General features: G+C 55.6%; 12 non-coding genes across 12 annotated transcripts; all 12 read right to left on the reverse strand.

The window, feature by feature from the left end:
- Positions 1 to 218: 218 nt before the first annotated feature.
- On the reverse strand, positions 219 to 291 carry trnak-uuu (transfer RNA lysine (anticodon UUU)). Its single transcript has one exon. It is a non-coding gene; the product is annotated as a tRNA-Lys (tRNA).
- A 1,070-nt stretch (positions 292 to 1,361) lies between these two features.
- On the reverse strand, positions 1,362 to 1,434 carry trnak-uuu (transfer RNA lysine (anticodon UUU)). Its single transcript has one exon. It is a non-coding gene; the product is annotated as a tRNA-Lys (tRNA).
- A 1,070-nt stretch (positions 1,435 to 2,504) lies between these two features.
- On the reverse strand, positions 2,505 to 2,577 carry trnak-uuu (transfer RNA lysine (anticodon UUU)). The gene has a single exon. It is a non-coding gene; the product is annotated as a tRNA-Lys (tRNA).
- Positions 2,578 to 3,648: 1,071 nt separating this feature from the next.
- trnak-uuu (transfer RNA lysine (anticodon UUU)) lies at positions 3,649 to 3,721 on the reverse strand. Its single transcript has one exon. It is a non-coding gene; the product is annotated as a tRNA-Lys (tRNA).
- Positions 3,722 to 4,791: 1,070 nt separating this feature from the next.
- On the reverse strand, positions 4,792 to 4,864 carry trnak-uuu (transfer RNA lysine (anticodon UUU)). The gene has a single exon. It is a non-coding gene; the product is annotated as a tRNA-Lys (tRNA).
- Positions 4,865 to 5,935: 1,071 nt separating this feature from the next.
- On the reverse strand, positions 5,936 to 6,008 carry trnak-uuu (transfer RNA lysine (anticodon UUU)). Its single transcript has one exon. It is a non-coding gene; the product is annotated as a tRNA-Lys (tRNA).
- Positions 6,009 to 7,078: 1,070 nt separating this feature from the next.
- On the reverse strand, positions 7,079 to 7,151 carry trnak-uuu (transfer RNA lysine (anticodon UUU)). Its single transcript has one exon. It is a non-coding gene; the product is annotated as a tRNA-Lys (tRNA).
- Positions 7,152 to 8,221: 1,070 nt separating this feature from the next.
- On the reverse strand, positions 8,222 to 8,294 carry trnak-uuu (transfer RNA lysine (anticodon UUU)). The gene has a single exon. It is a non-coding gene; the product is annotated as a tRNA-Lys (tRNA).
- A 1,070-nt stretch (positions 8,295 to 9,364) lies between these two features.
- trnak-uuu (transfer RNA lysine (anticodon UUU)) lies at positions 9,365 to 9,437 on the reverse strand. Its single transcript has one exon. It is a non-coding gene; the product is annotated as a tRNA-Lys (tRNA).
- A 1,070-nt stretch (positions 9,438 to 10,507) lies between these two features.
- Positions 10,508 to 10,580, reverse strand: trnak-uuu (transfer RNA lysine (anticodon UUU)). The gene has a single exon. It is a non-coding gene; the product is annotated as a tRNA-Lys (tRNA).
- Positions 10,581 to 11,650: 1,070 nt separating this feature from the next.
- trnak-uuu (transfer RNA lysine (anticodon UUU)) lies at positions 11,651 to 11,723 on the reverse strand. The gene has a single exon. It is a non-coding gene; the product is annotated as a tRNA-Lys (tRNA).
- Positions 11,724 to 12,793: 1,070 nt separating this feature from the next.
- trnak-uuu (transfer RNA lysine (anticodon UUU)) lies at positions 12,794 to 12,866 on the reverse strand. Its single transcript has one exon. It is a non-coding gene; the product is annotated as a tRNA-Lys (tRNA).
- Positions 12,867 to 13,823: the final 957 nt, after the last annotated feature.

Genomic DNA, 13,823 nt, shown 5'->3' on the forward strand with positions numbered 1-13,823 from the left:
TTTCTGATTTCGCGCATTTGGAGGACCTTAAAGAGATCAATTCAAACAGAAGCCACGCGTTCCGCGATTACGGCAGCAACTGCGACAGTTCGGAAATGCAGGCAAAACTGCCCTGTGCTTGCTTCCACCGCCACAATGTAAGGGCCATTGAGTCTGATTTGTTAGCACTGCCCTGCGCCTTCGCTGTTGTCCCGTGGCAGAGCGATTTAAAAGCGACCCGCCCGAGCAGGGACTTGAACCCTGGACCCTCAGATTAAAAGTCTGATGCTCTACCGACTGAGCTACCCGGGCTGGTGGCAGGCCGCCTGCCCGGCTACGGCTTTCCCTGCCTGAGCTGGAAAACACGTTCGCGCTTCACACTCTCGCGCAGCCATTCTGACACAATCCACGCGATTCAGTCGGAAAGACTGGCAGCCCCGGCTGTGCAGGGCCGATTCCAAGCCGCCGTCTCTCTTCATCATCCCCCCACTCCATTGCCGCACCGTCCTCTCTCTACTGTAGCAACCCTCCTCAACACACACCTCTGGCACCGTCAAAGCCATCAGCAAGCCTACAACACAGCACCGCCAAAGTAAGAACGGTGCTCATGAGACGGCCTCATCATCAACCCTCCAACACCACGCGCCGTCCCTACCCCCAGCATCCACTCTCTGCTCGAAACAATCCACCCCACCACAAAGCCGCAGACACCGACACTCCCACACGCACGGCCACATCACCATCAGCTCCAAACCAAGGAAGATGTGCATGAAGGTTCCGTTGGACGTGTCTGAGTTGATTTGAAAACAAAAGCAGACCATCGATGAGAGCAGTCTCCATAAATCGAAGCTTCAGCACCTGCAAATATAATCAGGATTTCACTGCTGCCTCCCATCGCCACGAACCCTTGGCGCATTCGAGCCTCGGGCGACTCCCTGTGTGGAGTTTGCACATTCTCCCCGTGTCTGCGTGGATTTCGTCCGACGGATCCGGTTTCCTCCCACAGTCCAAAGGAGTGCAGCGCAGGTGTTTTGGCCATGCTAAATTGCCCCTTGTTTTCAGGCATGTGCAGGTTCGGAGTCACGAGGTGGGGGTTTAGGTGTGTGGGGGATACTCTTGGGAGAGTCGGTAGCTTGTTTCCACAGTCGAGGGATTCTATGCTAATTTCTGATTTCGCGCATTTGGAGGACCTTAAAGAGATCAATTCAAACAGAAGCCACGCGTTCCGCGATTACGGCAGCAACTGCGACAGTTCGGAAATGCAGGCAAAACTGCCCTGTGCTTGCTTCCACCGCCACAATGTAAGGGCCATTGAGTCTGATTTGTTAGCACTGCCCTGCGCCTTCGCTGTTGTCCCGTGGCAGAGCGATTTAAAAGCGACCCGCCCGAGCAGGGACTTGAACCCTGGACCCTCAGATTAAAAGTCTGAGGCTCTACCGACTGAGCTACCCGGGCTGGTGGCAGCCCGCCTGCCCGGCTACGGCTTTCCCTGCCTGAGCTGGAAAACACGTTCGCGCTTCACACTCTCGCGCAGCCATTCTGACACAATCCACGCGATTCAGTCGGAAAGACTGGCAGCCCCGGCTGTGCAGGGCCGATTCCAAGCCGCCGTCTCTCTTCATCATCCCCCCACTCCATTGCCGCACCGTCCTCTCTCTACTGTAGCAACCCTCCTCAACACACACCTCTGGCACCGTCAAAGCCATCAGCAAGCCTACAACACAGCACCGCCAAAGTAAGAACGGTGCTCATGAGACGGCCTCATCATCAACCCTCCAACACCACGCGCCGTCCCTACCCCCAGCATCCACTCTCTGCTCGAAACAATCCACCCCACCACAAAGCCGCAGACACCGACACTCCCACACGCACGGCCACATCACCATCAGCTCCAAACCAAGGAAGATGTGCATGAAGGTTCCGTTGGACGTGTCTGAGTTGATTTGAAAACAAAAGCAGACCATCGATGAGAGCAGTCTCCATAAATCGAAGCTTCAGCACCTGCAAATATAATCAGGATTTCACTGCTGCCTCCCATCGCCACGAACCCTTGGCGCATTCGAGCCTCGGGCGACTCCCTGTGTGGAGTTTGCACATTCTCCCCGTGTCTGCGTGGATTTCGTCCGACGGATCCGGTTTCCTCCCACAGTCCAAAGGAGTGCAGCGCAGGTGTTTTGGCCATGCTAAATTGCCCCTTGTTTTCAGGCATGTGCAGGTTCGGAGTCACGAGGTGGGGGTTTAGGTGTGTGGGGGATACTCTTGGGAGAGTCGGTAGCTTGTTTCCACAGTCGAGGGATTCTATGCTAATTTCTGATTTCGCGCATTTGGAGGACCTTAAAGAGATCAATTCAAACAGAAGCCACGCGTTCCGCGATTACGGCAGCAACTGCGACAGTTCGGAAATGCAGGCAAAACTGCCCTGTGCTTGCTTCCACCGCCACAATGTAAGGGCCATTGAGTCTGATTTGTTAGCACTGCCCTGCGCCTTCGCTGTTGTCCCGTGGCAGAGCGATTTAAAAGCGACCCGCCCGCGCAGGGACTTGAACCCTGGACCCTCAGATTAAAAGTCTGAGGCTCTACCGACTGAGCTACCCGGGCTGGTGGCAGCCCGCCTGCCCGGCTACGGCTTTCCCTGCCTGAGCTGGAAAACACGTTCGCGCTTCACACTCTCGCGCAGCCATTCTGACACAATCCACGCGATTCAGTCGGAAAGACTGGCAGCCCCGGCTGTGCAGGGCCCATTCCAAGCCGCCGTCTCTCTTCATCATCCCCCCACTCCATTGCCGCACCGTCCTCTCTCTACTGTAGCAACCCTCCTCAACACACGCCTCTGGCACCGTCAAAGCCATCAGCAAGCCTACAACACAGCACCGCCAAAGTAAGAACGGTGCTCATGAGACGGCCTCATCATCAACCCTCCAACACCACGCGCCGTCCCTACCCCCAGCATCCACTCTCTGCTCGAAACAATCCACCCCACCACAAAGCCGCAGACACCGACACTCCCACACGCACGGCCACATCACCATCAGCTCCAAACCAAGGAAGATGTGCATGAAGGTTCCGTTGGACGTGTCTGAGTTGATTTGAAAAAAAAAAGCTGACCATCGATGAGAGCAGTCTCCATAAATCGAAGCTTCAGCACCTGCAAATATAATCAGGATTTCACTGCTGCCTCCCATCGCCACGAACCCTTGGCGCATTCGAGCCTCGGGCGACTCCCTGTGTGGAGTTTGCACATTCTCCCCGTGTCTGCGTGGATTTCGTCCGACGGATCCGGTTTCCTCCCACAGTCCAAAGGAGTGCAGCGCAGGTGTTTTGGCCATGCTAAATTGCCCCTTGTTTTCAGGCATGTGCAGGTTCGGAGTCACGAGGTGGGGGTTTAGGTGTGTGGGGGATACTCTTGGGAGAGTCGGTAGCTTGTTTCCACAGTCGAGGGATTCTATGCTAATTTCTGATTTCGCGCATTTGGAGGACCTTAAAGAGATCAATTCAAACAGAAGCCACGCGTTCCGCGATTACGGCAGCAACTGCGACAGTTCGGAAATGCAGGCAAAACTGCCCTGTGCTTGCTTCCACCGCCACAATGTAAGGGCCATTGAGTCTGATTTGTTAGCACTGCCCTGCGCCTTCGCTGTTGTCCCGTGGCAGAGCGATTTAAAAGCGACCCGCCCGAGCAGGGACTTGAACCCTGGACCCTCAGATTAAAAGTCTGATGGTCTACCGACTGAGCTACCCGGGCTGGTGGCAGGCCGCCTGCCCGGCTACGGCTTTCCCTGCCTGAGCTGGAAAACACGTTCGCGCTTCACACTCTCGCGCAGCCATTCTGACACAATCCACGCGATTCAGTCGGAAAGACTGGCAGCCCCGGCTGTGCAGGGCCCATTCCAAGCCGCCGTCTCTCTTCATCATCCCCCCACTCCATTGCCGCACCGTCCTCTCTCTACTGTAGCAACCCTCCTCAACACACACCTCTGGCACCGTCAAAGCCATCAGCAAGCCTACAACACAGCACCGCCAAAGTAAGAACGGTGCTCATGAGACGGCCTCATCATCAACCCTCCAACACCACGCGCCGTCCCTACCCCCAGCATCCACTCTCTGCTCGAAACAATCCACCCCACCACAAAGCCGCAGACACCGACACTCCCACACGCACGGCCACATCACCATCAGCTCCAAACCAAGGAAGATGTGCATGAAGGTTCCGTTGGACGTGTCTGAGTTGATTTGAAAACAAAAGCAGACGATCGATGAGAGCAGTCTCCATAAATCGAAGCTTCAGCACCTGCAAATATAATCAGGATTTCACTGCTGCCTCCCATCGCCACGAACCCTTGGCGCATTCGAGCCTCGGGCGACTCCCTGTGTGGAGTTTGCACATTCTCCCCGTGTCTGCGTGGATTTCGTCCGACGGATCCGGTTTCCTCCCACAGTCCAAAGGAGTGCAGCGCAGGTGTTTTGGCCATGCTAAATTGCCCCTTGTTTTCAGGCATGTGCAGGTTCGGAGTCACGAGGTGGGGGTTTAGGTGTGTGGGGGATACTCTTGGGAGAGTCGGTAGCTTGTTTCCACAGTCGAGGGATTCTATGCTAATTTCTGATTTCGCGCATTTGGAGGACCTTAAAGAGATCAATTCAAACAGAAGCCACGCGTTCCGCGATTACGGCAGCAACTGCGACAGTTCGGAAATGCAGGCAAAACTGCCCTGTGCTTGCTTCCACCGCCACAATGTAAGGGCCATTGAGTCTGATTTGTTAGCACTGCCCTGCGCCTTCGCTGTTGTCCCGTGGCAGAGCGATTTAAAAGCGACCCGCCCGAGCAGGGACTTGAACCCTGGACCCTCAGATTAAAAGTCTGAGGCTCTACCGACTGAGCTACCCGGGCTGGTGGCAGCCCGCCTGCCCGGCTACGGCTTTCCCTGCCTGAGCTGGAAAACACGTTCGCGCTTCACACTCTCGCGCAGCCATTCTGACACAATCCACGCGATTCAGTCGGAAAGACTGGCAGCCCCGGCTGTGCAGGGCCCATTCCAAGCCGCCGTCTCTCTTCATCATCCCCCCACTCCATTGCCGCACCGTCCTCTCTCTACTGTAGCAACCCTCCTCAACACACACCTCTGGCACCGTCAAAGCCATCAGCAAGCCTACAACACAGCACCGCCAAAGTAAGAACGGTGCTCATGAGACGGCCTCATCATCAACCCTCCAACACCACGCGCCGTCCCTACCCCCAGCATCCACTCTCTGCTCGAAACAATCCACCCCACCACAAAGCCGCAGACACCGACACTCCCACACGCACGGCCACATCACCATCAGCTCCAAACCAAGGAAGATGTGCATGAAGGTTCCGTTGGACGTGTCTGAGTTGATTTGAAAAAAAAAAGCTGACCATCGATGAGAGCAGTCTCCATAAATCGAAGCTTCAGCACCTGCAAATATAATCAGGATTTCACTGCTGCCTCCCATCGCCACGAACCCTTGGCGCATTCGAGCCTCGGGCGACTCCCTGTGTGGAGTTTGCACATTCTCCCCGTGTCTGCGTGGATTTCGTCCGACGGATCCGGTTTCCTCCCACAGTCCAAAGGAGTGCAGCGCAGGTGTTTTGGCCATGCTAAATTGCCCCTTGTTTTCAGGCATGTGCAGGTTCGGAGTCACGAGGTGGGGGTTTAGGTGTGTGGGGGATACTCTTGGGAGAGTCGGTAGCTTGTTTCCACAGTCGAGGGATTCTATGCTAATTTCTGATTTCGCGCATTTGGAGGACCTTAAAGAGATCAATTCAAACAGAAGCCACGCGTTCCGCGATTACGGCAGCAACTGCGACAGTTCGGAAATGCAGGCAAAACTACCCTGTGCTTGCTTCCACCGCCACAATGTAAGGGCCATTGAGTCTGATTTGTTAGCACTGCCCTGCGCCTTCGCTGTTGTCCCGTGGCAGAGCGATTTAAAAGCGACCCGCCCGAGCAGGGACTTGAACCCTGGACCCTCAGATTAAAAGTCTGATGCTCTACCGACTGAGCTACCCGGGCTCGTGGCAGGCCGCCTGCCCGGCTACGGCTTTCCCTGCCTGAGCTGGAAAACACGTTCGCGCTTCACACTCTCGCGCAGCCATTCTGACACAATCCACGCGATTCAGTCGGAAAGACTGGCAGCCCCGGCTGTGCAGGGCCCATTCCAAGCCGCCGTCTCTCTTCATCATCCCCCCACTCCATTGCCGCACCGTCCTCTCTCTACTGTAGCAACCCTCCTCAACACACACCTCTGGCACCGTCAAAGCCATCAGCAAGCCTACAACACAGCACCGCCAAAGTAAGAACGGTGCTCATGAGACGGCCTCATCATCAACCCTCCAACACCACGCGCCGTCCCTACCCCCAGCATCCACTCTCTGCTCGAAACAATCCACCCCACCACAAAGCCGCAGACACCGACACTCCCACACGCACGGCCACATCACCATCAGCTCCAAACCAAGGAAGATGTGCATGAAGGTTCCGTTGGACGTGTCTGAGTTGATTTGAAAACAAAAGCAGACGATCGATGAGAGCAGTCTCCATAAATCGAAGCTTCAGCACCTGCAAATATAATCAGGATTTCACTGCTGCCTCCCATCGCCACGAACCCTTGGCGCATTCGAGCCTCGGGCGACTCCCTGTGTGGAGTTTGCACATTCTCCCCGTGTCTGCGTGGATTTCGTCCGACGGATCCGGTTTCCTCCCACAGTCCAAAGGAGTGCAGCGCAGGTGTTTTGGCCATGCTAAATTGCCCCTTGTTTTCAGGCATGTGCAGGTTCGGAGTCACGAGGTGGGGGTTTAGGTGTGTGGGGGATACTCTTGGGAGAGTCGGTAGCTTGTTTCCACAGTCGAGGGATTCTATGCTAATTTCTGATTTCGCGCATTTGGAGGACCTTAAAGAGATCAATTCAAACAGAAGCCACGCGTTCCGCGATTACGGCAGCAACTGCGACAGTTCGGGAATGCAGGCAAAACTACCCTGTGCTTGCTTCCACCGCCACAATGTAAGGGCCATTGAGTCTGATTTGTTAGCACTGCCCTGCGCCTTCGCTGTTGTCCCGTGGCAGAGCGATTTAAAAGCGACCCGCCCGAGCAGGGACTTGAACCCTGGACCCTCAGATTAAAAGTCTGATGCTCTACCGACTGAGCTACCCGGGCTCGTGGCAGGCCGCCTGCCCGGCTACGGCTTTCCCTGCCTGAGCTGGAAAACACGTTCGCGCTTCACACTCTCGCGCAGCCATTCTGACACAATCCACGCGATTCAGTCGGAAAGACTGGCAGCCCCGGCTGTGCAGGGCCCATTCCAAGCCGCCGTCTCTCTTCATCATCCCCCCACTCCATTGCCGCACCGTCCTCTCTCTACTGTAGCAACCCTCCTCAACACACACCTCTGGCACCGTCAAAGCCATCAGCAAGCCTACAACACAGCACCGCCAAAGTAAGAACGGTGCTCATGAGACGGCCTCATCATCAACCCTCCAACACCACGCGCCGTCCCTACCCCCAGCATCCACTCTCTGCTCGAAACAATCCACCCCACCACAAAGCCGCAGACACCGACACTCCCACACGCACGGCCACATCACCATCAGCTCCAAACCAAGGAAGATGTGCATGAAGGTTCCGTTGGACGTGTCTGAGTTGATTTGAAAACAAAAGCAGACGATCGATGAGAGCAGTCTCCATAAATCGAAGCTTCAGCACCTGCAAATATAATCAGGATTTCACTGCTGCCTCCCATCGCCACGAACCCTTGGCGCATTCGAGCCTCGGGCGACTCCCTGTGTGGAGTTTGCACATTCTCCCCGTGTCTGCGTGGATTTCGTCCGACGGATCCGGTTTCCTCCCACAGTCCAAAGGAGTGCAGCGCAGGTGTTTTGGCCATGCTAAATTGCCCCTTGTTTTCAGGCATGTGCAGGTTCGGAGTCACGAGGTGGGGGTTTAGGTGTGTGGGGGATACTCTTGGGAGAGTCGGTAGCCTGTTTCCACAGTCGAGGGATTCTATGCTAATTTCTGATTTCGCGCATTTGGAGGACCTTAAAGAGATCAATTCAAACAGAAGCCACGCGTTCCGCGATTATGGCAGCAACTGCGACAGTTCGGAAATGCAGGCAAAACTGCCCTGTGCTTGCTTCCACCGCCACAATGTAAGGGCCATTGAGTCTGATTTGTTAGCACTGCCCTGCGCCTTCGCTGTTGTCCCGTGGCAGAGCGATTTAAAAGCGACCCGCCCGAGCAGGGACTTGAACCCTGGACCCTCAGATTAAAAGTCTGATGCTCTACCGACTGAGCTACCCGGGCTCGTGGCAGGCCGCCTGCCCGGCTACGGCTTTCCCTGCCTGAGCTGGAAAACACGTTCGCGCTTCACACTCTCGCGCAGCCATTCTGACACAATCCACGCGATTCAGTCGGAAAGACTGGCAGCCCCGGCTGTGCAGGGCCGATTCCAAGCCGCCGTCTCTCTTCATCATCCCCCCACTCCATTGCCGCACCGTCCTCTCTCTACTGTAGCAACCCTCCTCAACACACACCTCTGGCACCGTCAAAGCCATCAGCAAGCCTACAACACAGCACCGCCAAAGTAAGAACGGTGCTCATGAGACGGCCTCATCATCAACCCTCCAACACCACGCGCCGTCCCTACCCCCAGCATCCACTCTCTGCTCGAAACAATCCACCCCACCACAAAGCCGCAGACACCGACACTCCCACACGCACGGCCACATCACCATCAGCTCCAAACCAAGGAAGATGTGCATGAAGGTTCCGTTGGACGTGTCTGAGTTGATTTGAAAACAAAAGCAGACCATCGATGAGAGCAGTCTCCATAAATCGAAGCTTCAGCACCTGCAAATATAATCAGGATTTCACTGCTGCCTCCCATCGCCACGAACCCTTGGCGCATTCGAGCCTCGGGCGACTCCCTGTGTGGAGTTTGCACATTCTCCCCGTGTCTGCGTGGATTTCGTCCGACGGATCCGGTTTCCTCCCACAGTCCAAAGGAGTGCAGCGCAGGTGTTTTGGCCATGCTAAATTGCCCCTTGTTTTCAGGCATGTGCAGGTTCGGAGTCACGAGGTGGGGGTTTAGGTGTGTGGGGGATACTCTTGGGAGAGTCGGTAGCCTGTTTCCACAGTCGAGGGATTCTATGCTAATTTCTGATTTCGCGCATTTGGAGGACCTTAAAGAGATCAATTCAAACAGAAGCCACGCGTTCCGCGATTACGGCAGCAACTGCGACAGTTCGGAAATGCAGGCAAAACTGCCCTGTGCTTGCTTCCACCGCCACAATGTAAGGGCCATTGAGTCTGATTTGTTAGCACTGCCCTGCGCCTTCGCTGTTGTCCCGTGGCAGAGCGATTTAAAAGCGACCCGCCCGAGCAGGGACTTGAACCCTGGACCCTCAGATTAAAAGTCTGATGCTCTACCGACTGAGCTACCCGGGCTGGTGGCAGGCCGCCTGCCCGGCTACGGCTTTCCCTGCCTGAGCTGGAAAACACGTTCGCGCTTCACACTCTCGCGCAGCCATTCTGACACAATCCACGCGATTCAGTCGGAAAGACTGGCAGCCCCGGCTGTGCAGGGCCGATTCCAAGCCGCCGTCTCTCTTCATCATCCCCCCACTCCATTGCCGCACCGTCCTCTCTCTACTGTAGCAACCCTCCTCAACACACACCTCTGGCACCGTCAAAGCCATCAGCAAGCCTACAACACAGCACCGCCAAAGTAAGAACGGTGCTCATGAGACGGCCTCATCATCAACCCTCCAACACCACGCGCCGTCCCTACCCCCAGCATCCACTCTCTGCTCGAAACAATCCACCCCACCACAAAGCCGCAGACACCGACACTCCCACACGCACGGCCACATCACCATCAGCTCCAAACCAAGGAAGATGTGCATGAAGGTTCCGTTGGACGTGTCTGAGTTGATTTGAAAACAAAAGCAGACCATCGATGAGAGCAGTCTCCATAAATCGAAGCTTCAGCACCTGCAAATATAATCAGGATTTCACTGCTGCCTCCCATCGCCACGAACCCTTGGCGCATTCGAGCCTCGGGCGACTCCCTGTGTGGAGTTTGCACATTCTCCCCGTGTCTGCGTGGATTTCGTCCGACGGATCCGGTTTCCTCCCACAGTCCAAAGGAGTGCAGCGCAGGTGTTTTGGCCATGCTAAATTGCCCCTTGTTTTCAGGCATGTGCAGGTTCGGAGTCACGAGGTGGGGGTTTAGGTGTGTGGGGGATACTCTTGGGAGAGTCGGTAGCTTGTTTCCACAGTCGAGGGATTCTATGCTAATTTCTGATTTCGCGCATTTGGAGGACCTTAAAGAGATCAATTCAAACAGAAGCCACGCGTTCCGCGATTACGGCAGCAACTGCGACAGTTCGGAAATGCAGGCAAAACTGCCCTGTGCTTGCTTCCACCGCCACAATGTAAGGGCCATTGAGTCTGATTTGTTAGCACTGCCCTGCGCCTTCGCTGTTGTCCCGTGGCAGAGCGATTTAAAAGCGACCCGCCCGAGCAGGGACTTGAACCCTGGACCCTCAGATTAAAAGTCTGATGCTCTACCGACTGAGCTACCCGGGCTCGAGGCAGGCCGCCTGCCCGGCTACGGCTTTCCCTGCCTGAGCTGGAAAACACGTTCGCGCTTCACACTCTCGCGCAGCCATTCTGACACAATCCACGCGATTCAGTCGGAAAGACTGGCAGCCCCGGCTGTGCAGGGCCGATTCCAAGCCGCCGTCTCTCTTCATCATCCCCCCACTCCATTGCCGCACCGTCCTCTCTCTACTGTAGCAACCCTCCTCAACACACACCTCTGGCACCGTGAAAGCCATCAGCAAGCCTACAACACAGCACCGCCAAAGTAAGAACGGTGCTCATGAGACGGCCTCATCATCAACCCTCCAACACCACGCGCCGTCCCTACCCCCAGCATCCACTCTCTGCTCGAAACAATCCACCCCACCACAAAGCCGCAGACACCGACACTCCCACACGCACGGCCACATCACCATCAGCTCCAAACCAAGGAAGATGTGCATGAAGGTTCCGTTGGACGTGTCTGAGTTGATTTGAAAACAAAAGCAGACGATCGATGAGAGCAGTCTCCATAAATCGAAGCTTCAGCACCTGCAAATATAATCAGGATTTCACTGCTGCCTCCCATCGCCACGAACCCTTGGCGCATTCGAGCCTCGGGCGACTCCCTGTGTGGAGTTTGCACATTCTCCCCGTGTCTGCGTGGATTTCGTCCGACGGATCCGGTTTCCTCCCACAGTCCAAAGGAGTGCAGCGCAGGTGTTTTGGCCATGCTAAATTGCCCCTTGTTTTCAGGCATGTGCAGGTTCGGAGTCACGAGGTGGGGGTTTAGGTGTGTGGGGGATACTCTTGGGAGAGTCGGTAGCCTGTTTCCACAGTCGAGGGATTCTATGCTAATTTCTGATTTCGCGCATTTGGAGGACCTTAAAGAGATCAATTCAAACAGAAGCCACGCGTTCCGCGATTACGGCAGCAACTGCGACAGTTCGGAAATGCAGGCAAAACTGCCCTGTGCTTGCTTCCACCGCCACAATGTAAGGGCCATTGAGTCTGATTTGTTAGCACTGCCCTGCGCCTTCGCTGTTGTCCCGTGGCAGAGCGATTTAAAAGCGACCCGCCCGAGCAGGGACTTGAACCCTGGACCCTCAGATTAAAAGTCTGATGCTCTACCGACTGAGCTACCCGGGCTGGTGGCAGGCCGCCTGCCCGGCTACGGCTTTCCCTGCCTGAGCTGGAAAACACGTTCGCGCTTCACACTCTCGCGCAGCCATTCTGACACAATCCACGCGATTCAGTCGGAAAGACTGGCAGCCCCGGCTGTGCAGGGCCGATTCCAAGCCGCCGTCTCTCTTCATCATCCCCCCACTCCATTGCCGCACCGTCCTCTCTCTACTGTAGCAACCCTCCTCAACACACACCTCTGGCACCGTGAAAGCCATCAGCAAGCCTACAACACAGCACCGCCAAAGTAAGAACGGTGCTCATGAGACGGCCTCATCATCAACCCTCCAACACCACGCGCCGTCCCTACCCCCAGCATCCACTCTCTGCTCGAAACAATCCACCCCACCACAAAGCCGCAGACACCGACACTCCCACACGCACGGCCACATCACCATCAGCTCCAAACCAAGGAAGATGTGCATGAAGGTTCCGTTGGACGTGTCTGAGTTGATTTGAAAACAAAAGCAGACCATCGATGAGAGCAGTCTCCATAAATCGAAGCTTCAGCACCTGCAAATATAATCAGGATTTCACTGCTGCCTCCCATCGCCACGAACCCTTGGCGCATTCGAGCCTCGGGCGACTCCCTGTGTGGAGTTTGCACATTCTCCCCGTGTCTGCGTGGATTTCGTCCGACGGATCCGGTTTCCTCCCACAGTCCAAAGGAGTGCAGCGCAGGTGTTTTGGCCATGCTAAATTGCCCCTTGTTTTCAGGCATGTGCAGGTTCGGAGTCACGAGGTGGGGGTTTAGGTGTGTGGGGGATACTCTTGGGAGAGTCGGTAGCCTGTTTCCACAGTCGAGGGATTCTATGCTAATTTCTGATTTCGCGCATTTGGAGGACCTTAAAGAGATCAATTCAAACAGAAGCCACGCGTTCCGCGATTACGGCAGCAACTGCGACAGTTCGGAAATGCAGGCAAAACTGCCCTGTGCTTGCTTCCACCGCCACAATGTAAGGGCCATTGAGTCTGATTTGTTAGCACTGCCCTGCGCCTTCGCTGTTGTCCCGTGGCAGAGCGATTTAAAAGCGACCCGCCCGAGCAGGGACTTGAACCCTGGACCCTCAGATTAAAAGTCTGAGGCTCTACCGACTGAGCTACCCGGGCTGGTGGCAGCCCGCCTGCCCGGCTACGGCTTTCCCTGCCTGAGCTGGAAAACACGTTCGCGCTTCACACTCTCGCGCAGCCATTCTGACACAATCCACGCGATTCAGTCGGAAAGACTGGCAGCCCCGGCTGTGCAGGGCCGATTCCAAGCCGCCGTCTCTCTTCATCATCCCCCCACTCCATTGCCGCACCGTCCTCTCTCTACTGTAGCAACCCTCCTCAACACACACCTCTGGCACCGTCAAAGCCATCAGCAAGCCTACAACACAGCACCGCCAAAGTAAGAACGGTGCTCATGAGACGGCCTCATCATCAACCCTCCAACACCACGCGCCGTCCCTACCCCCAGCATCCACTCTCTGCTCGAAACAATCCACCCCACCACAAAGCCGCAGACACCGACACTCCCACACGCACGGCCACATCACCATCAGCTCCAAACCAAGGAAGATGTGCATGAAGGTTCCGTTGGACGTGTCTGAGTTGATTTGAAAAAAAAAAGCTGACCATCGATGAGAGCAGTCTCCATAAATCGAAGCTTCAGCACCTGCAAATATAATCAGGATTTCACTGCTGCCTCCCATCGCCACGAACCCTTGGCGCATTCGAGCCTCGGGCGACTCCCTGTGTGGAGTTTGCACATTCTCCCCGTGTCTGCGTGGATTTCGTCCGACGGATCCGGTTTCCTCCCACAGTCCAAAGGAGTGCAGCGCAGGTGTTTTGGCCATGCTAAATTGCCCCTTGTTTTCAGGCATGTGCAGGTTCGGAGTCACGAGGTGGGGGTTTAGGTGTGTGGGGGATACTCTTGGGAGAGTCGGTAGCCTGTTTCCACAGTCGAGGGATTCTATGCTAATTTCTGATTTCGCGCATTTGGAGGACCTTAAAGAGATCAATTCAAACAGAAGCCACGCGTTCCGCGATTACGGCAGCAACTGCGACAGTTCGGAAATGCAGGCA

The sequence above is a fragment of the Chiloscyllium punctatum genome, chromosome 24 (assembly GCF_047496795.1).
Source record: "Chiloscyllium punctatum isolate Juve2018m chromosome 24, sChiPun1.3, whole genome shotgun sequence".
NCBI lineage: Eukaryota > Metazoa > Chordata > Chondrichthyes > Orectolobiformes > Hemiscylliidae > Chiloscyllium > Chiloscyllium punctatum.